The sequence below is a fragment of the Ambystoma mexicanum genome, chromosome 8 (assembly GCF_040938575.1).
Source record: "Ambystoma mexicanum isolate Mex_15411 chromosome 8, UKY_AmexF1_1, whole genome shotgun sequence".
NCBI lineage: Eukaryota > Metazoa > Chordata > Amphibia > Caudata > Ambystomatidae > Ambystoma > Ambystoma mexicanum.
In genome coordinates, this window is record NC_090929.1 from 579,687,671 (window position 1) to 579,709,578 (window position 21,908).

General features: G+C 47.1%; 2 protein-coding genes across 5 annotated transcripts in view; one reads left to right on the forward strand and one right to left on the reverse strand.

Annotated features, from left to right (window-relative positions):
• NPHP4 (nephrocystin 4) overlaps window positions 1–19,371 on the reverse strand; it is a 1,060,260-nt gene extending 1,040,889 nt beyond the window's left edge. The window contains exon 1 of the mRNA XM_069610268.1: window positions 19,284–19,371. The gene's annotated coding sequence lies outside the window, so the exon portion shown is untranslated. The remainder of the gene's footprint in view (window positions 1–19,283) is intronic.
• An 887-nt stretch (window positions 19,372–20,258) lies between these two features.
• KCNAB2 (potassium voltage-gated channel subfamily A regulatory beta subunit 2) overlaps window positions 20,259–21,908 on the forward strand; it is a 1,347,681-nt gene continuing 1,346,031 nt past the window's right edge. For 3 of the 4 annotated variants that reach the window (XM_069610273.1, XM_069610271.1, XM_069610275.1), the window contains exon 1: window positions 20,259–20,541. The gene's annotated coding sequence lies outside the window, so the exon portion shown is untranslated. Of the gene's footprint in view, window positions 20,542–21,590; window positions 21,711–21,908 lie in introns of all 4 variants that reach the window. The other variant, XM_069610272.1, reaches the window with a different exon arrangement.

Here is a 21,908-nt window from a genome sequence, read left to right on the forward strand (position 1 = left end):
AAGGGTGCAGGCTAATAACAGTGACAGGTGATGACCTATTCAGAGAAGAGAGACTGGAATTGGAGATGATGTTCGAACTGAGTGTAACATTTTGGTTTCAAATCCACTACAGAGAGGTACCACATAGAACGGCGATGGCGCTGAAGGCGCTGCCCCCATTCTGGGAGAAGGACATGGTCAAAGTAACAGACGGCTTATGGACCACAAGTCCTTAAGACATGGGGTGCATAAAGAGCATAGGGAGAGTAAAGGTTAAACTAGAACCAGGAGCCATTTTGTCAAGAGTAAAGCAGTATCCCCTAACCAAGAAGGCAGATGAGGGCATCCATGAGTCAATCAAAGCCCTCATTGACAGAGGCATTCTGGTACCATCAGAATCTCCATGCAACACAGCAGTGTACCCCGTGCACAAGGCAAATAGAGGGTCATGGCGTTTTATCCAGGACTTAAGACCTCTTAACCCTATTGTAGAAGCAGAGTATCCAGTAGCAGCAAACCCGCTGACAATTTTGTGTGGCATTCCCGTGGAAGCTCGTTTCCCGTTCATTGACTTGAAGAATGCATTCTTTTCAGTACCATTACACCCAGACTCAAAGGACTTAACTAGCTTTATGTTATGTACCGCAACCATAAGTGAAAACCTACTCGTTTGTCACAGGGGTACTACAAGTCACCATCTATCTTTAACAGGGTGATCCAAATGAATCTGAGCAACATAGAGACAGAGAGCACAGCTCTACAGTATGTGGACGACATATTGATTTGTAGTGAGACAGAAGAACAGTACACATGTTGACAGTGTTGGCAGACAAAGGTTACAAGGTGGTCATGGCCAAACTTCAGTACTGTCAGAAAGAGGTACTATACATTGGACAGATGATATCCAAGGACGGCCGGCACATTGCCCCGAAGAGAGCAGAGACGATACACAACACACCCCAGCACAAAACAGTGAGGGAAATGTAGCAGTTTTTGGGGTTGTGCAATTACTGCAGAGCATGGGTTTTCGACTACAGCACATACACAAGGCCACAAATGACTGCCCAGAAATGATTACAGCCTTTGAGGAGCTGAAGCAATAAGCACAGCTCCAGTATTAGGGACCCCAGACTACAAAAGGGAGTTCTTCCTGTTTTCACATACTGACGGTGTAGTGATGAGAGTGGTACTGACTCAGAAGACAAGCATGGGCCATAAGCCAATTGCTTACTACAGATTGACCCAGTGATGAGAGGGCATTCTCTGTGCAAACAATCATTGGCTGCAGTAGCCTTCGCAGTGGAAAGGTCATCAGCAGTGACATGGGGTGCACCACCACTCTTTACGTGGAGTACGCCCTTTTTGCGATGCTGCATAAGCCAATGAGCACACTGACCACACAAAGAGCAGCAGGGTACGTAGTGATACTATGAAAGGTAGGACTGAAGATAGGAAGATGTAAGACAGTAAACCCAGCATTATTTTTGGCAGACGTACTCCAACCAGGAGACTATGCACATGACTGCACAAAGAACAGAGATGTTCAGTGAAGCACGTAAGGTGGAGGAAGGTGCACTTGAGGGGGGGGTGTACTTGACCAGACTGATGTGATCAGGAGGACTGGGACTGCAGCGGTAAGACTGAAGAAGGGTGGGGCAAGTGAGGTGGTTGTGAGTGCACGGCTACCATCCCATTATTCAGCACTAGTGGCTCTCATATTAGCACTAGAACACAGCGCAGAGAAGCATGTTACAATATATTCTGACAGCGCTTATGTCACATTAACAGTGCATTCAGGACTGGGGCAATGGCTCAGGAGTGGGTTCAGGGACCACAGTAAAGAGCACCCTCTTGTTAGGCAAACTGATTGACGTGATTGCATATCCAAAATAGGTGGCACTAGTGAAATGCCAGGCCCACACAAGAGGGGAAGATTCTATTTCACGAGGCAACAAAGCAGCAGACTATGAGGCAAAGTGTGCAGCGTACTTTGGGCAATTATGGGAGCTAGAAGAGAGGCCAAAAGACCAGGGAGGGGTGAGGAACATGGTGATGAGGGAAGGGTACAATGCACTACCAAAGACACAGATTATGGAATTGCAGGGAGCTGCACCACAGGAGGAGAAGGAGCTATGGGTAAAGAGAGGATGCCCAATGGCGACAAAACAACACAGGGAAGGTGGTTATGCCACTAGCATTACTGAAAACAGCACTAGCACAATTGCATTACCCAGCACACACAGGAATGAAGGACATTGCTACACGTATTGGAGAAATGTGGTGTTGCCCAAATATGAATGAAAACGTAGCTGATTTCATTAGCAGTTGCTTGACCTGTCAGCAGTTTACAGCAGGCTACCTTGAGAGTTGTGAGAGGAGCCATACCGAGACCTGTAGGCCCATTTATACACCTCCACGTAGACTATGTGGACACGATCCAAGTTTGTCAGGGGTACCGCTAAATTATAGGGTTGGTTTGCCCGTTTTCCAGGTGGATAGAGGCAGGACCATGTTTTTGGTCAGGGATGTTTTCCCCAGGATGGGGCGTGTGTGAGGTCCTGCAGTCTGATAATGGCCCTCAATTTGCCAATGAATTGTTCCAACACATCACAGCCTTGCTAGGCATCAAGCACAAATTCAACTGTGCGTACCAACCGCAAACGGATGTGTGAACGCCTGAATGGACTCCTGAAGGAGTGCATTGCCAAAACTCAGCAGAGCACCAAGAAAAACTGGCTTTGCTGCTTGCCTTTGGCACTATTAGATTTGCGCAACAAGCCAGGGTCCGACCACCATTTAACACCCCACGAGGTGGTGACAGGAGGGCAACTGCACCTTCAACTGGCTCCTCCCAAAAGGGCATTGAAAGATTGTGAGTATAGTGCAGATGTGCTAGGTCAAGAAATGTATACATATCACTTCCTTCGTTTCCAGCGCTTCCTTTATCTCTCGCCAGATAAGATAGAGCGGACCCAGGACAGGCCTGAAGACAAAGAAGAGATTGACTCCAATGATACAGAATCAGGAAAGGGACAAAAACACTTAGTGAAAGTGGGGTTCACAGTGCCCCTCCGCAACTTTCAACGGCGCTGGAATGCGCCCCGATTTACTGGCCCCCACGTAGTTGTGGCCGTAGCGGATCGAGTAGTGAGGCTCGCCGGCAGAACTGTTTGGAACCACGTCCAGGACGACAATCCCTACAAAGCAGTGGCCTCCCCAGGCAACGGAATTGCAGTGACCGACAGGGCTAACATTCAAGATCTCGATGAACAACAAGTGCAAGCGGATCTCACAGAGTTAGGGAGGCCAGGTGACGATCCCAAATATCAGAAAAAGCAACTGACACACTTGTCCAGATAGATGAATAAAACACTGTCTGTTTGTTTCCTTTCCGCACACACAGATCTATGTGAATGTAGTGAGGGCTGTATAGATTGTTCTCCTGATGTTACCTCCCATTGATCACCCTGAAGCATTCTCCAACCAGTTTGTGCACTATATAAGAAAACCCAGGAGGTTCCAAGCTCGATCCCATAGAGTGTATTTCTTTGTATTTATAGAATATTTGGCCCAAGCATACCCACAACTTGAACACAGTGCATACCCGGTTCTGCCCACATTAGGAGACCCATCAGTAAGACAGGTCTGGGAGGAGGTCTTTGCTTTTGCCATAAGCGATTATTTAGTATGCGGAGCTTGGGCATACTGACAACTACTAAAAAAATAACTGCTTTCCTTTGCGAATTTCAGGCAGGCAACATTATCATATCATCAGGCAGCAAGGGCCAAGCAGCGTAAGTGGTCATGACAGAGGCAATGAACAATATCATTATCATGGTGCGTTTATTGATTCCCAGAGGAATAATGGGAATTGTGTTTTGGCAGTTTTATATGGCTATGAGTATTATAGCTGTACCCTCTACAAACATTACCCCAAACCTAGCAGGAGGGACGACCATGTCAGGAGGATGAGAAGACACTGCTGTAAAGGTAAGGAGAGGTAAGTGCAGTATGACACAGACACAAAGGAAGTTGATATGTATCTCACTGACACAGCACGGGTATCCCATAGCATGTGGTATAAAGAAAACCACTGAGAAGAGCCGTTATGTCTGCTACTTAATCCCCTACACCATGAGTGCTTCTCCAACGTTCATAGTAACTGAAATACTCACAGCAAGAGCACAGTGCCTGATGTACTTTTTGATTAGATTGATTTAGTATTTCTAACGCGCATATCCTCAGGGGTAACCAAGCGGCAAGCCACATGTAGGTGCAGTACAGTCAGCCATATTGGTAGCTACTCAATATGATCCTACTCAAACAAAAATGTTTTAAGCTGTTTCCTGAACACAGTCAGAGAATCTATCTTCCGTAGATAGAACGGAAAACAGTTCCATGCCTGATGGCCAGCAACAAAACCTTCTGTCCCCCAATAAACAGATCTAGAGGGACCACCAGCACATTTTGATTCAGAGACCGCAAGGATCTGGTGGGGGTGTATGTTTTAATCTTAGCAGTAAGATATAGCGGTGCCAGGCCATGCACACATCTGAAAACCAAGCATAAAAGCTTAAACTGAATCCATCGATGGACCGGAAGCCAGTGTAGTTTCATCCTAAATTCTGAGACTGACTCTTTCCATGATAAAGAAAAGACTACATGGACTGCTGAATTTTGTGCCACTTCAAGGCGCTGCAGCTGGTATTTAGGACAACCTACCAGGAGGCCATTGCAATAATCTAGCCTGGCATTAACAAGTGAGCCTACAACCTTTGCTCGGTCCCCTTCTAAAATAAGAGGGAGAAGCAGTTTCAACAATTTCAATTGAAAATACAAGATTTAATCATCTGATTTAACATGCAGATTAGGGGGGCGTGGCCTGATGTCCGAGGAGTGAGGACGCAGGCTCCCTGAGCTCCGGCTAAGCCACAGCAGTCCGATCCTTTTCTGGGTGCTTCTAGCCCACATACATCATCCACACTGCGATCCGCCAGCGACCGAGGCGAGGAGCCGTGCTTTCCTCCCTACCCCGACAAAAATCGGAGCCCGTGAAGCCTCTGCCGCGATCCGGCCCGCCTCCCCCTCCTCCCCGTGTGAGGCACACAAGATGGCGGCCGCCTCGCGCTGACGGACCCGAGGCACATATCGGTGCCGGGAGCCAGCGACTACAGACCCAGGCAGACCCAGGCTGACACCGAGTGCCTCCTGCGGATGTTCCCTCCCTGGGGGCACGGGGTGAACCCACGGGCCGGCCGCTAGAGCCCACAAGAACGCCATTCGGAACGGGGGGTGCCCCTCCGCCCACGGCCCGAGCGCCCTAGATAACGGCCGAGGGCCGACGCTACGAAGAGTCAGTGTGCGGCTGGCACACACCAAGGTAACTGGACCGGCAGCACCTGGGGACCATCTCAGCGGGAGCACACAAGCCCACCGCCCGCACGCCGAGGAACGGCGCTGATCCATACCCGGGAGGCAGCACTCGATCAACGCACCTGGTGAGTGTCCCCCCCGATCCACGAACCGGGAGCCCGGTGTGCCTGTTGGGGGGAGACGCCACTCCGCGCCAACGGGGCGGCGTGGGAACGCATTGTGACGGACCCCACCAAGACCACTCACCCCACTACCCGACAGCCACTTCAACATCGGGGAGCCGCTCCCCGAAACGGAGCCTCCTCCATCGGCGGTGCTCGTGGCCGTCGACCAGCTGCCTAACGCCACAGCACCATAACACCGGAGTCCCAGACGGTCACTTCGGCATCGGGGAGCCGAGCATCCGCTCCCCGACACAGATCCTCCTTCACCGACGGGGCCGGGGTCACCGGCCAACTACCCATCGCCACAGTACCAGAACATCGGACCCCATCCACGGCACTCACGGACAGTCAGTTCAAAATTGGGGAGCCGAGCAGCCGTTCCCTGTCACAGAGCCTCCTACACTAGAGAGGCCGGGGTAGCCAGCCATCTGCCCATTGTCACGACCCCAAGACAGTACCCTCATGTAGTGGGCACATTCAGGTCCCCCCAACCACGCCTCCCCTGCACGCAATAGTGCTAACGTGGCAAAATCCTTCCTTGGTGCTCGCATAGGTCCCATTGTCAATCCTTTCTGCCTGCCAAGAGAGCCCACCGCCGTCAAGGAGTACGGCCACCCCATAGAGGACAAATCAATCAATCGGACACCGTGGACCCACGCTAAGGAGCCCCCCCCCCACCGCTCCAACCGTGCAACACACCGCTTGGACAGTGTCATTTCAAGAGCCCCCAAGGAGGCCCCTCAGCATCATAGACCACCGCAGAAGGGGCATGGCCACGGACCTTAATGCCGCTTATGCCACTGACACAAGGCGCCACCATGCCCTAGGGTCCAGACCATCACTGTGAGTGGCGGAACTGCACTGTCGTACATTGGGCCGAGACAAGCCGTGAGAGTCCACACACGCTACTTCTCTGAAGGGGAGCTACAGACACGCTGCATTATCTAACGGGACCAGGCAAAGTAGAGATGGCCGCTGCAAGGAACAAAGCCAAGAATGCCACTCTGGACCCTTTCATAACAGCCAAGCCTCACCCCACTGCCCAATCCACCCCGAAAAGCTCAGCAACCCACGATGGCCCAGAAGAAGAGGTCAGGCATAACCAGCTGCTAGAGGCGATCGCAGCCCTGAGAACATTCATCGACACGAAAATAGGTGAGGTTAAGGCCAATATCCAACTCATACGGCAAGATGCCCGTAACTTAACGGAGCGCGTCACCATCATTGAATCCTCCCAGAAGGACATTTCAGATGATACGTCGGCTCTGAAGACAGAGGTTGCAGACCTCAAACGCAAAGTGAGCTTCCTGGAGGCGAGGTCTGAGGAAGCAGAGGGTCGGGCCAGACGAAATAATATTAGGATTCTAGGTATACCGGAGGGGACAGAGACCATGGACCCGACAACCTATGTGGAATCCTTAATACAGCAGGAAATAGGGGCAGCGAACCTCTCACAGGGTTTTGCCATAGAGAGGGCTCACAGATCTCTTCAGAAGCGGCCCCCCCCCTGGATCCCATCCCCGCCCCATCATCGCTAAGGTCCTCAATTTCCGTGACCGCGAGGTGATCCTGAAATTCTCGAGAGATGGAGGAGAGATAGAGCGGGGCAACTCAAAGATCACCATATACCCTGACTATACTCAATCGGTGCAGAGAGCAAGGAATTCCTTCGTCCCGATCAAGGCTAGGTTGAGGAAACTAAACCTGAAATACATGCTGCTGTACCCTTCACGATTGAAGGTAATCTACAAAGGGCGTGCAATATTCTTAGAGTCACCAGAAGCAGCTACCATGTGGATGGAACATAACAACCTGGCTGAGGTCCCCACAGAACCCACACCTGAGAAACATAATGAAAGCAGCCAAGGTTGATCGCTTGCTATCTCAGCTAGGGCACCCATGGCCCTTGTATTCTACCCTAAATCAGAACGAAGCTACACTACCACTGAAGCAAAACTACTACGTGAGAATGCTAATTGACTGCAGGGCTCACCTGACCTCCTGCACATGGACACAGACCACGGGCCCGCCGATGACCAGTGCAGGCCAGTTGCCTGCACGCAACCACTCGCGCCAGAGACCCGGATTAGGTCAGACAGCGCGAGAGCCCCCGAGCACTGCACCCCGGTGACAGAAGCTGGGTGCGTTAGTTACAGTTACTTTTTCCAAGTTGTTATTGTTTCGACTGTCCTATCTCAGATGAACAATGGTTGGGCTGGTCTGGACATTGGACCAGAGGCTGGGTCTGCCCATCCTACACAAGCGGAACAACATGTGTCATATGATTCGACGCATGTAACCCAGGAGGAAGGGGAAGTGCTCCCCACCACAAGGAACCCACTCATGCAATGGCAGCAAGACTCAAGTTAATCACATGGAATGTTAGAGGGATGGGAACCTATATACGGAGAAACCGAATATACTCATACCTGAAGAGAAAAAGGATATCACTGGCCCTCCTTCAAGAAACACACCTCACCACGGAGGACAAGATGGTAAGCTACTGGGGGGGGCCAGGGCAACGGCGCATCCTACTCAAAGTATGCAAGAGGAGTCTACACGTGGGTGAGTCCGGAAACACCGTTTCAACAAATGGGGGTAGAATTGGACAAAGAAGGCAGGTACGTGATAGTGTGGGGCATGCTTGAGAACTCCCCTCTGTGCATAGTAAACTCATACTTCCCTCAACACAACATACCCTCTCACATCAAGGAGCTATGTGCCAGATTGCTGCATTACAGAGAATACACTTTTATATGGGGAGGAGACTTCAATTCCGTCATGAATGCCGAATTAGACAGATCCGCAACGCCACACATACCTAACAACGCTTCCTCAGGGCCCCTCTCCAGGATGGTGGCAGACCTACACTTAACCGACATTTGGAGAGACCTTCACCCCTTCGACAGATCATATTCATTCTACTCGGCTCCCCATAACCTCCACACCAGGATAGATTATTTTTTCATCGCCAATGAGCTAACCCTGCAAGTAGAATCGGCAGATTACATGGGCAGATCAATATCGGACTACTCCCCTTTACTGTTACAGCTCTGCTTCAAGGGCCCTCGCCCACCTATCCCGATGTGGCGCATGCCAGTAGACGCCCTGACCGACCCCGCATTTAAGGAAACCTTAGGAGAAAAGCTAGAAGAATATTTAATGATAAACAAGAGATCAGTCGGGAAATGGAGCACACTCTGGGAGGCGATGAAAGTAGTGTCAAGGGGAGAGATAATTGCCGAAGCAGGCGGGATCAGGAGGCAGCTGAGAAGGGAACTAGAGACAGCGGAGGAGAAAATCAGACACCTCGAAAGCGACGGCCCATCGGCCACTGAAAAGGAATCAGAACTGAAAACGATCAGAGAAGACTGCAGGGCCGCATGGGAAAGACTCTCAAAGTTAGACTTCTCTGTGCGCACCCTGAAGGCCCACAAGGAAGCAGATAAGCCGGGCAGATTACTCGCATGGCTATGCAGAAAGGAACACTCGAGACAGGCCCTCAAGGAGATCAAAGATAGGAACGATATAACCCATAGGACACAACAGGAGATCAATGATGTCTTCACGGATTTCTACAATGAGCTATATACTCACAGGAACGAGATTCCTACGGCAGATATAAGAGACACGTTGGCCGAAGTAGGACTACCCAGGCTGAATCAGGAACAACGGGATACGCTGGGAGAAGCCATCACGGTTGAGGACATCTCAGATGCGATTAGATCCCTTTCCACATGCAAGTCCCCCGGGACAGATGGCCTTATCCCAGAATTTTACAAGGCCTATGAGGAGACTTTGTCCCCTGTACTACATGCAGTATACATGGAGGCATATGAGTCTGGTACTCTTCCCAATACCATGAGAGAAACCCTCATTGTCCCAATGCTCAAGCCAGGCAAACCAGCCGACAAGTGTGATTCGTATCGCCCACTGGCGCTCCTAAACTACGACGGCAAAATATTAACAACCATATTGGCTAAGAGGCTCTCGAGGGTGATCGGATCTCTGGTGCACGAAGATCAAAATGGTTTAGTTCCGGGACGAAACACTACTGCCAACCTCAGGAGGCTCCAACACATAATAGCACAAACAACCGAACGCAAGGAAGACCTAGCAGTACTCTCACTAGATGCCATAAAAGCCTTCGATTCAATTTATTGGGAATGGCTGATTGAGACTCTGAGGGAGTTCGGGCTCGGAGAACACTTCATCCGTTGGATCAAGGTCCTCTACAGCAACCCAGTAGCAAGAGTAAAAACAGGAGCCATGGTATCAGAAGCCTGGCCTATTCAGAGGGGTACCAGACAGGGATGCCCGCTGTCACCAATGCTATATATCCTGGGTTTGGAATCAGTGGCAATCTACTTTAGGAAGCAGTTTTTTGACGCTGGCATTAGCATTGGTGGGTCGGACAACATTATCTCTTTATACGCAGATGACGTCCTCCTATATCTGCGAGACCCCCTGGAGAATGCCCCGATTGTACTGGATGTCCTGGATAACTTCGCGAAATACTCGGGGATAAAATTTAGTAGACAGAAGTCATGCTCGTTCGCACTTGCAAGTCTAAGGGGAAAACCTGTGGAAGAGCTTCCTGAGATCGGGATCCATTGGCAGGTGGACGCCTTTCGATACCTAGGCCTTAATATCACACACACACACCAATATCCACCCATAAGTCCAACACGGAGGCTGCAATGAGCGGAGTACGTAGATCCATACAATTCTGGTCGAAGCTCCCGCTCTCCATGATTGGCAGAGCTGCAATATCCAAAATGATAATTCTCCCCAGGTTCCTCTACTACTTCACCAACGTGGCATACTACATTCCCCCATCCTTCTTCAGGAAGCTGGAATCCCTGATTAGGGACTTTCTCTGGGGACGAGCCAGACACAGACTCACACTAAATGTCCTTACACTCACCTACACCGAGGGTGGCATCCAACTTCCCGATTTCCAGAGATACTACTTGGCGGCTCAATCGACACATCTAGCAAAATGGCTTTCAGACGAACCTACAGCTGAGTTAAATCTTCTCTCCCAATTGTCCTCACCGCTACACCCCAAAGAGTTAATATGGAACACTCGAGTTGGGCCGTCCAACCCACCCATGATACTGGAGGTAGGGAGACAAGTATGGAACAAGGTGAGATCCATAGTCGGACTACAGCACTCATATACACCCGACATCCCCATGCTGGCGAACGTTTGCAAAACCCCCAGTGATCTATCAATACTGAGGTGCTGGGAGAGTCATGGCCTCTACACATGGGGAGACATGTTCTGCGAGGGACTCTTCAGGGACTTTGAATCACTCCAAGAAAGGGACGGACTTCCACCAGGCCAATTCCTTTGGTACCAAAAAGTGAAACATGTAGCCAAAGAGAACTGGGACAAATGGCCTGAGGAGCCAGAGACACATCCCCTCCTGCGGGAAATATACGACCTCAGCGACAGATGGAGACCAACATCACGGCTATACACCCAAATAAACAGCATACCCAACCCAAGGAGTGCACGGCTGAAAGAGAAATGGGAGATAGACTTGGGGACTGAAATCACAGAGGGCGAATGGTCGAGAGCCCTGGTATACCCAAAGGAGGTATCTAGGAATGCCACGTTCAGACTGATCCAACTGAACGTACTCTACAGAACGTATATGACCCCACACAGGATATCCACATTTAACAACACAACCGACCCAAAATGTCCCTGGTGCTCCTCGACCTGGCAGACATGATCCACATGTTCTGGGCCTGTCCCAAATCTCAGAAACTCTGGCAGGCCGCTGAACAAACCTGCAGGAACGCTGGGCTGGAGACATATGAATGGACACCCAAGGAGTGCCTATTGGGCACTTAACCGAGGCTAAGTAAAATCAAGCACCTGGCAAAGCTTATGGACATGGCCTGTGTGTTAACCAAGAGGACGATTGCCATGGCCTGGAAATCCCCAGCAGGCCCCAGGTATGAGCCCTGGATTAAGGAGATGGAGAGGTGGACCACGGCCGAAACTAGAGCCTGGGAGGAGGGGAACAGACGGGGAGGCGACGACGCGAGCAACACACTAGAGGATTGGAGGGCCCTCCTGAGAGACATGATCTTTTCAACGAACTATAAACCCCCTTGAACCTATCCCCCTCGAACCCCAGAAGGTAACAGACAGCAGAGATCAGTCCTTCACTCCCATGTGCTCCACTTTGTCACTGCCCTGAGTGGGCAAACGCAGAGAACTGGCTCCGCACCCGGGCCCCTAACCTGGAAACATGGAACACGAGGTGCTAGTAAATGGTGGGACAGTCAATGTTGTTACTTTGTTTGTTTATTTGTTATTGTATTATTGCAATTTAATTGGCACACAATATATGCATTAGATGATGTAACCCAAAGCAGTTGCTCAACAGTTTCTCTGTATACTTATAAATGCCAATAAAAACATTTAAAAATAAAACATGTAGATTATACGCCAAATTTGATTGCCAAATGCAACCTAAGTTCTTAACTGATTCTGTGTACTTTGAAGCACTTCCAAATAGCAAGGGACATCGAACCATTTGGAAGGTAGTTTCCAATTTCTTCTTGGAACCAAAGACGATTAGCTCTGTCTTGTTGGGATTAAGTTGGAGCTTGATGTTGAGCATCCGCACTCAAATTTTTCGCTGCACATTTCAAAATGTTTTCTGCTGCATCCGCTGGTTGTCTTAAACTAATATAAATCTGCGTATCATCCACAAACGAATGATACTGCAGATTGAACTGCGCAAATATTTTTAGTAAAGAGCAGATGTAGCTTTCACATAACACCAGCGACAGGGAAGAGACCTGGGGTACTCCACAGGATATTGTCAACATTTTTTATAGAAAGGGACCCAATTTTACCAGTTGCTTTCAATCTGTCAAAAAGGAGTCGTACCATCTCCGTGCTTCATCAGAGACATGTGCCAAGCTGCTTAGTCTGGCATTGAGGATGTATCTCGCCATGGTGCAGACGCGAAGAAGATTTCAAGTGAAGACAGCAACATTGAGATGGATATCCAAAGGGACTTTCCCCTATGAAGATAATTACATAAAAACACTACACATGATGAACAATTATTGGCAGCTAGATGAAGGTTTGCAGTAAATCACTGACGGGCCTGAGAAGGGAGAGACAAAGACTATCACACTAAAGGAGTTACCATGTCCCTGGACAAGAGTAAAGGAAATAGGAGGAGAGCCTGCATGCTGGGAAAGACCGCAGATATTTATTTATGGACGAGTGTACACTAATGATGGATGGGAAGATAGAGTGGTAGGAAGCAAGGCACTAACCTTAGCACAGTCAGCAGTGAACTAGGTACAGTAAGAAAACGACAAGTGCCTGAAGGAATGGGATACGAGCGCAAATGTGCTGACATGGGTAGAGAACGAAGCCGGACCAATGTCAATAATCCCCCTAAAGAGACCAGCCCTGTGCTACTAGAACAATGTTGATGTAGAAGTTGGCGAAAACACAGGATGCAAGACAGTTGAACAACTTCCAGCAATGAGAGGAGGAACAGCAGTGTTTATGGACCACTACTTGGCGTGTGGATCAAAAACCTATGAGAAGCTGCCACCTGAACGGGGAGGAATATGTTCCTTGGTGCACATCAACATGCCATCGTGGGTGGTACCCAAAAAGGATGTGAAGCTCGATGACTGCCCAAGAATGGACAAGAACAGGCGGAAGAAGAGGTCGGTCAAGATAGCACCAACAGCCCAGACAGAGAAGGTGGAGAAGCTGAGTGGATTGAGCAGAGTGGAGAGAGGGGGGAATCACTTCTCAGCAAAGTCAGAAGCGGCATTGGACGAAATACCAGCAGAACACAGACTATTTAGCAGAACCCAAATGTTCTTTACATCACTAATCAAGGCATAAATTAGTTTTCAAAAATTGATTAGCAGAGTTTGCTAATTAAATTATTTTGATTAGCAAACAGGGTCATTTGATTAGCAATTGTGTACTAATATTGTTAATGTCACCAGAAGTTATTTGTACCCAAGACATGAAATGAGCAACCATAAAGCAGTTTTGCCTAGCGCTGAAATAAGACATTAGTGGGAGGAGTCAGGCCTTGCAAATTCTTTAAACTTCAACTAGACCTGCAGGTCGCGTAACTTAGTTTACCTATTCAACCTAAGAGAAATGAACTCGATCCATAGCAATGGAGGACAACAAATTTAAAATGTGATTTATTTAAAATGGTGCATGTCCATACAAACCCACTTTATGTTTGACACACTGCTGCCACCCAGAGGCCAGCCATGCACAGTGAAACTTGGATTTGACATTTTTCTGCAAAGTAAACGTTATGTACAAGTTTCAAACATCTCTTGCAAATGCTACTCGCCCTATATAAAATCTACTTGACTATGCGAGGAGGCGAAAAGACTTTGCAAGTCATAGATGAGTTTCTGTAAAACGTAAATGGTTAGCTGCATGAATGGACACAAATAAATAGATATGATCAAAAAGGCTCTGAAAACAGGCTGGCCAGCTGCCTCCTGTAGGTGGTGATATATAACACATTCATAAAGCAAAGCGTACTCTGGAGGACAACTATAGTGTTTGGTATTGCAGTAGATCTGTAGATGTGCAGACTTGGTGGAACTATTGATCACTACTTTGCGTAAGCCTCTAGTTCACTTTGTGTATTCGTTATGTAAGAGGTAAGAAAGAGACTAAGCAGAGTGGATTGTCTAGCAGCCATAGAAATTAGTAAACTAGGTGGAATATTGTAGTTTGTGGTCATCTCACTTTCAGGGTAACTGGTATAAAGCAACAGAGTGATAATACAGAATTTCAAGGAATATGGGTTTGCTAATGGGTTGAGCACCAGTTGCAAGATGTATGCAACCTGCAGGTTACAGGACTAAGTTTGTCATCAAAAGCATTTCATCATGTACATTTTCAAAAGTGTTCACTTGTCAATCTGATGCATCTTTCCCAACTAAATGAAATACAGTGGACACAATGAAATTTAGATACACTAACCTAAACTTTACTGTAACGCATGGAGATGATGCGGCGTGTTACAGCATCAATACTGTAATTATGCATTAAGTAACAACTTACATTTTAGGAATGGAACTGCATGACTCTTTTTCTATAAATATAAAGTTGGCACATACTGGTCTTTGCCAGACGGGATATAGAAAGCTTAATAAAAGTATCATCCCGATTACTTCTGATTTGCAATTATTTGAAAGAAAAAAAAAGACATTCTTGCCTAGCACTCCCACACATGCCTTTGGCACTTAAGAGTGGAGGAGATGATTACTGCTGCACTTTCTCTGCATTAGAACTTGAAGTGAACAGAGAAAATAGGGTGAAAAGAGCACCATGGGCAAGAGAGGAATGCAGGGCGAGCTGTGCATTAATTGAAGAGGTCAACTTCAATAGCTAACTTTGCTGCACAAGTGTCCATTTGATTAGCAAATCTACAGAATTGCGTAGCAAATTGCTATGCAACACTGCTTATTTTATGCCTTGCTAATACCAGGAATACAAACGTCAAATGGTTACAGATCACTCGTTGGGAGCTGATGGTAACAATTAACTCAACAGTGAATTGTATTGTATTTTATTGTTTATTTATATTGCGCACCCCACCCTGAGGTATCAGGGCGCATTACAAGAATATGCATGTTCATGGTTACATAATACATACAGTAGAAATAGAAAGGGGCATAGTATACACAAAGTACAATGATTACATACAAATATGCTGCTTACACAAAACCGAGATTACATACAGGGACGTGTGGTAAGAGCATAATGACACACTTGAGTAGGTAAGGTATATACATACTGCATCTTCTTGCTACAGTTCCTACAGTAAAATGGCTGCAAAGGGGAAGTATATACAAGTGGGTGCAGGAAGGTGGAAATGTCTAGGCTGGTGTAATTTTGGTGATCAGCCAGAGTTTGGTGTCTTTTCTGAATTTGTGGAAGGGTTGTTCAGTACGTAGTGTCGGGGGGAGGGAGTTCCATAGTTGGGCGGCCAGCACTGGGAAGCTGCTACCTCCCGCTCTTTTTGCTTTGTATCTAGGTACTCTTAGGAGGACAGAGTTTGTTGATCCGGTAGGCCTGGAAGGGTTGTATTTGACAAATTTTTCTGCCAAATCAAATGAATGGGTTCAATGCCATAAAAGAGGAACTCAGAGCAATAAGGTTGGTGGCGCTCCAGAATAGATACGTTCTGGATCTCCTCACGGCAATGGAAGTAGGAGTTTGCGCAAAGATAGGGAGTTCATGTTGCACATTCGTGCCAGCAAACGATGAAGCCAACAGAACCCTCTCAGACGCAGTTGCAAAATTGGAACAAATGCATGTGAAGATGGAAGATGAAGCACAAGGGACAGGGAAAGACAAGAGCTGGCTAGCATACATATGTCATGGAAGCCATCATGGCTGTCAGACGGACTGAAGATACTAGCTGGAGCTCTCATGTTGGGAACAGCACCAGCATGTGCAGTTAAAATATGCATTGGGAGATGTAAGAAAACAGCAGAAGAGGCAATTGCAATGCAGATACTTATGGATTTAAACATAGAAGGAACAAAAGATGACACTGTAGCAGAACGAGACAGACTAAGAGCGAAAATTACACAGTGTGATTTATTTCCAGCAGGGACCATAAAGCTGGACAACCCCTGTGATCCAAAATTCTACAAAGGGAAGTGGATTTGGTGCAACCCCGAAGGAGTATGCTGCTACATGCACTGGTCCTTTGAAGATCACACAAACTATTACAGACACTTCAGAGGAATAATGAAAATATGGCAGCCCAGAGCAAAAGGGTGGACATATGGAGATTTGGTCGACAAGTCGACCAGACGGGGGACTGAAGAAGGATGGACGAATCCACCCCTTGGCCCTCCTCCCATAAGATAGATGGCCCGGAAGAAGAACAGGAGATACTGCGACCGCCCATACCATTTCGGACCAATTCCTAGTGCTCCTATGATATACAAGTATGTCGAGAGGTACCCACTCAACCAACAATACAGCCCAGGAGTGGTGCAAACATTACCCAGAGTGGATGAGGAGCCTCAGGATGCAACTAAGGAGACTTCAATTGATAGTATTGAGTAAAGCACCAAGTAGCCACGTCACTGACATCATTAGAGACACCATGACATAGCAGCGTTAGACAGGAAGCACACGTGCCATCCGCACAACGGGACACAAAGACACACCCGAATACACAAAGAACACATGCGTAACAGTTCTATAAGTTAGAGGACAGACACATATACATACTGTCTTTGTTTTATTATTTTTGTCATTAGCTAACGCAGAAACCGCAAGAAGCAAGAGGTCCTGAACAAGCTTGCAGATGCTTAAACGCAATTAACCCTATGGAGCTGCAGGAGCACCTATGGGACCTGACAGAGCCATGTACGATGAACATATGGAGGCTATTGAATAGTACAAACATATAGAAGCTATGCTATGAGTTAGGAACATTACAAACAGGCCACAGACCCTCAGCAGGAGCTGAGCTGAGCGAATTTAGGCTGGACAGAAGAGAAAATGTGTGAAACAAAGCCGGCTGCAAAGGCCAGAGATATGAGTCACATTCTATTCCCAAAACGGTAGTAACACCAGCTGCAGTAAAAGCAGATAATTCTTCAATATTCTGAGTAATTCAGAGCTCAGAAGGAGCACAAACACAATCTCTAGACATGTGACTCAGCAAGCTTGGATGATGAATTGAAACCGGCACTGGGAAAGAGGATCAATCTCATGCCGCCAGACAAAGTTTGTAACAAAGTCGTTACAACGAGAAGACAAGAGTTGCAGGATGTGAACGGGCACTCTCATAGACTATGGTGGTACACACACGTTACAATGCAGACACATAGTTCTTATTACCTTGAAAGGGTACACCTCGAGCTGAGAATCATTTTGGGTCCCAGGCCTGGGGACGTCAGCTCTAGCCAACCACAGTTTAGTATCCTAGGGGTGGGAAGCAACGATCAAGAACCAATGGTAAAACCCTCATACTGCAACATTGTTTATTGATAGCAATATTGGGATGGACCAAGCCCGAAACCTGACATGGGAAGAGACAATAAACTAGGGTCCACTATAGGTGGTCTATTACTCTGTACCCAATCCAGTGGTGCGTTAGATTTACTGGAGAAGGGCACAGGTTGTGACATCACTATGCCGAAATAGGAAGACAAAACTGGCATGCGAGCCAGGAAATGCTGAGATGTCCCAGACTTTTCTTCGAACCTTGTACTGATCCCTGTGTTGGTTTTGGCTGTAATAAACCGTAGTTTGAGTTTGAACTTGTAGTCTGGCTAGGACTGCGTTCCTTTTGGGGGAAGGTGTTGGGCCTTCCATGAGTCGCGAGTCCGCAAACTCCTAGTAGCCATCAAACCTACTTGGGAATTTGTCCCAACACTTCTTTGATTGGTAGTATGCAGGAGAGTGTCGAACATAGGAGCATTGCAAGTGAAAAATGTGGGGCACATTCAGCATGAGGTGCTATGGCTTCAAAGGCTTCCATGAGCTGGGCTCGGCTCCAAGACAAAATGAGGGCCGCAGATTGGTTGCACGAGTTGACCTCCAAGACCTTTTATTTTAAGCTCATGGAATCGGTGGCCTCGTTGGTGGTAAGCTTTGAACATGCATAATACAAGCATCTGTGTCTTGATGTTAAACTCAGATTTTCCAGACTAGCGTACAAGAAAGTCATACTTCTATTAATGACAATGAGGCAAATTATTATTTCACACATGCAATCGCTGAGAGGCTAGTGACGGCAATAGAGGCCAAAGGATGAGGTCAGGGAGTAGCGAAAGCGCATGCGATTGCCCATCCCCATGGCATAGACCAGCGTCTACAACATGTGTACTTTTTGTTTAGGGACAGACAGCAGGCTCTTGAAGAGGTGAGCTGGTTCTGTCTCAGAGCGTGAACCAGTTGAAGAAGTTCTGCTACGTTGAGCACCATCAGTTTTCTTGCTTGGACTTGACAAGCTTCAGTTATGGAGCTCGAGGCAGCGGCAGAAAGAGACACAATATGGAAGTACGCAGACGTTATATGAGAAGGCATGCCCGGATTGAAGGGCAAGATCACGTGACAGTGGAACAATTTTAAGTTCGAACTACAAAAAAAAGACTACTTTCTAGGGAATAGTAGTTGGTTTGTGTTATTTATGGTTTTAATGTTCATTTGCTGCTCGAGAAGTCAAATCTAAGATAAAGCATACTACTTCGCTTTTGTGTCTTTAATAGAATATTGCACTAGACAGGGCTATTGGTCAAGGTGTATGGCCCAATAGGGGGCAGTGCAGCTGCCTGGTTCCTGCTTTTTTGGTTGATGCTGTGCTGTTTCTAAGATTTATCTCGTTTAAGCAAAAATACATTATAGGAAAGGAGGTTGAGGGAGCGAGGGATACGTGTTTTGTGCAAACCCTCAAAGCCCACTATCGCTTCATTTCAGTGCGGAGTAGGGCTGTTGTAGAATACCGTTGTGAGAGACCCGAATGGCGCGGCATAACTGAATATAATTGCGTTAACTAGCCCACATATGTGCAATAGAATGTTTGTACCCTGGGGATTGACGGTTCCAATGCCATACCCAGCATCTGTCCCTCTCGTTCTCCATTTAAATTTGTTCCAGCAAACGAAGATTTTAAACACGACCATAAACTGTTGTTGGAAATACAAAACACAACAGTAAAGTAACTTAGTGAGCGCAATGTAATAGATCGTTCTATTTACCTGATCAAGCTGTCTCTGCTACTGTGCCATATGTGAAGTCTGCTACCACCTTAAGATCAGATCATACCAACTAGTAGCAACAAGAGACTGGCACACATAAGCGTTTACTAAGCGCACTAGCTACTCGCTTTCCGAGACAGGGAAAGTTCACCAGAAACAAGGCAGAAAAGTGTGGGCTCCGGGAAAGCGTATTAGGTGGAGATTGTGATGGTTTACAGATAACGTGTTTTAGTCGTAACCCCTATTTCACTTTCCAAAGATGGTATCGCCCTGAGCTTGGCATCGTGTAACCAGGGAGATGGGGGTGAAATCACAACCCGGGAAACTCCTACCCTGCCATTGAGTACATCCTCAAAGAGAAGAAGCTACTTGAAATTAATAATTACACAATATAAACGGTGTCCTACTTAAAATCGTCCAACAAAGACCCGCAGTCACGTTGAAATACCTAGCCCACTGAAGTATAACAGAAAGACAAGCGGTGGCAATGAAAACAAAAGAAAGACTATAGGCAGACCAGCAGACGTGCACACCAATGAAACGGCCATGTTTGCATGATGCCAAAGTAAATGCGGAAATACCTAGAAAACAAAATTCAACAACATTGCGTATTGCATTCCAATATCTCTTCTCTTCAGACTTTCGATTAATATACTAGCATCAACGTTTGTAATTACAAACTACATACACGTGCAACACAGTCTTTCTCCACTCTTAGTAATATTTCCGGTATAAGTATGCCATCAACTAGAAATGAATTTAGAAAAATATACTAAGATATATTTTGAATATTACCCAAAGCCTGCATTTCGGCGTATCTAAACTTGTCCATCTGAAATGGCTGCCATGTTATAGGAAGTGCGCATCTGATTGCTTTCCTCTTTTCACACTCATCTGTGTGGAGGACTGATTCTTCGTTCTTGTCATTGTCCCTTGTCTTTGTCCACAACTGCCAATCTGTTCGTTTTCTAGGACTGGTTGATTTCGTGAGGTGTTGCGGCTACCCGATGGGCGTGTTCCAGACAGACTCTTAGAGCCAATCGTGATTTGCATTCTGGATATTGACAACTTGCTGCCCAATCATTTCCCCAGGATGGTGTTTGGTATAGAAATAGTGGCGGGGCCTTGGTTCATCCTGTCCCACGAGGTCAGCATGTCAGAGGCATCCAGCAGAGCAGTGGTACGGGCGGGAGAAAGAATCCCAGTGGCCAGAGCTTAGCGGGTGCTTGGGTGAGCTGAGGCCGGAACAGAACAGCAGGTGACTGTCACACATTCCTTATCATTACATGCCCAGATGCTGCGTGGAGGGGGGAAAGGAGGGATGCGCACTTAGTCTTCACAGGGGATTCTGTGTGTATGAAATGCAGGTATTGTTATTATGTAGCAGCAGCAGCGTGTGTTTGTGTGATATAGCACTATGCATCTTGTCATGGAGACCCTGCCCGTGTGGACACATCCAGTAGTGTTGTGCAGTGAGCATCCATTGCACGCACGGTCGTTGTGCATTCAGCACCAAGCGCAGCATTTATGCAATATAATCAATGTGCGCTCAGAATACAGTCAATGTGCGCTCAGAATACAGTCAATGTGCACCTTTCCACGGGGTTAAAGAGTGTAGTTCGAGCAAACAGTATCATTGTGCACACATCCAACCAGCGTGTGTGTGGAGAAAGAGCAAACGGGAGCCGCAGCAAATAAGCAGTTTGAGCAATCTGAGTACAGCATATATGTAAAGCAGCATTGGCTGTCATCAAACACAAACACCGAAAGAGCACACCGATTTCAAACAGCCGCTTTACACTCTGTGGGGTAGGCCAGGGCTAGGAGTAAAGGTAGCCACTCTTTAGTAATATAAACATTGGCCATACAACGGCCGCAGGTGTGCTTTGTGCATGAAATGCAGACATTACACATTCTTGGCTGTGCCTTGCAAGGGGATTGACAGTATGCATAATCTGTATGCATGCAGCACAATCGCTGTGAATTCACGTGATGTCTACAGGGGCGGGGCAATGTGTATGCCTTGCAATGCTGTCACCGTATTAATATTGTAGTATTTCGTATTTGGTATTTGTTATGCAGCTTACAACCTCAGTGCTTAAGTAGTTCAACGCCCTGTTTTTCCAGCTTGTAGTGCTATATATATAACAGGTGTAATTATTACACACTGTAATGGTATTCCGTCTCTTGCCTGGTTGGGGAGAGACTATGTGTGTGTGGGGGAGGGGGCCAAGGGCTATAGATGAGATTGATGGGAGAGAGACAAGGTAAAAAGTTAAGATTCTTTTTTTTATGGTGGAAATCGAGGTTCTTCCAATGTGTGGTGAAAGAAGGTAGCAAGACCTAACTAGCCATCTTCATGGGCTTCAATCCTATTATTCCAATACCGTCAAGAGCAGTTGCAGCTGGTGAATTTGTAAAATTGAGGTATGTAAATATTTGTCTTTAATTTAACCAAGTGAGCATATGTAAACTTAATACAGTAATGTTCTGGCCAATGCTTCCCCTTCACTTTTTTTTTTAAATAGGTTGCAAATGTCCAAATTTGACAATGTACTAAATTCTGCAACAACCAAAACATGAAACACTCCAACGTTACACAGAAACATTTTGTAACTGGTGTTG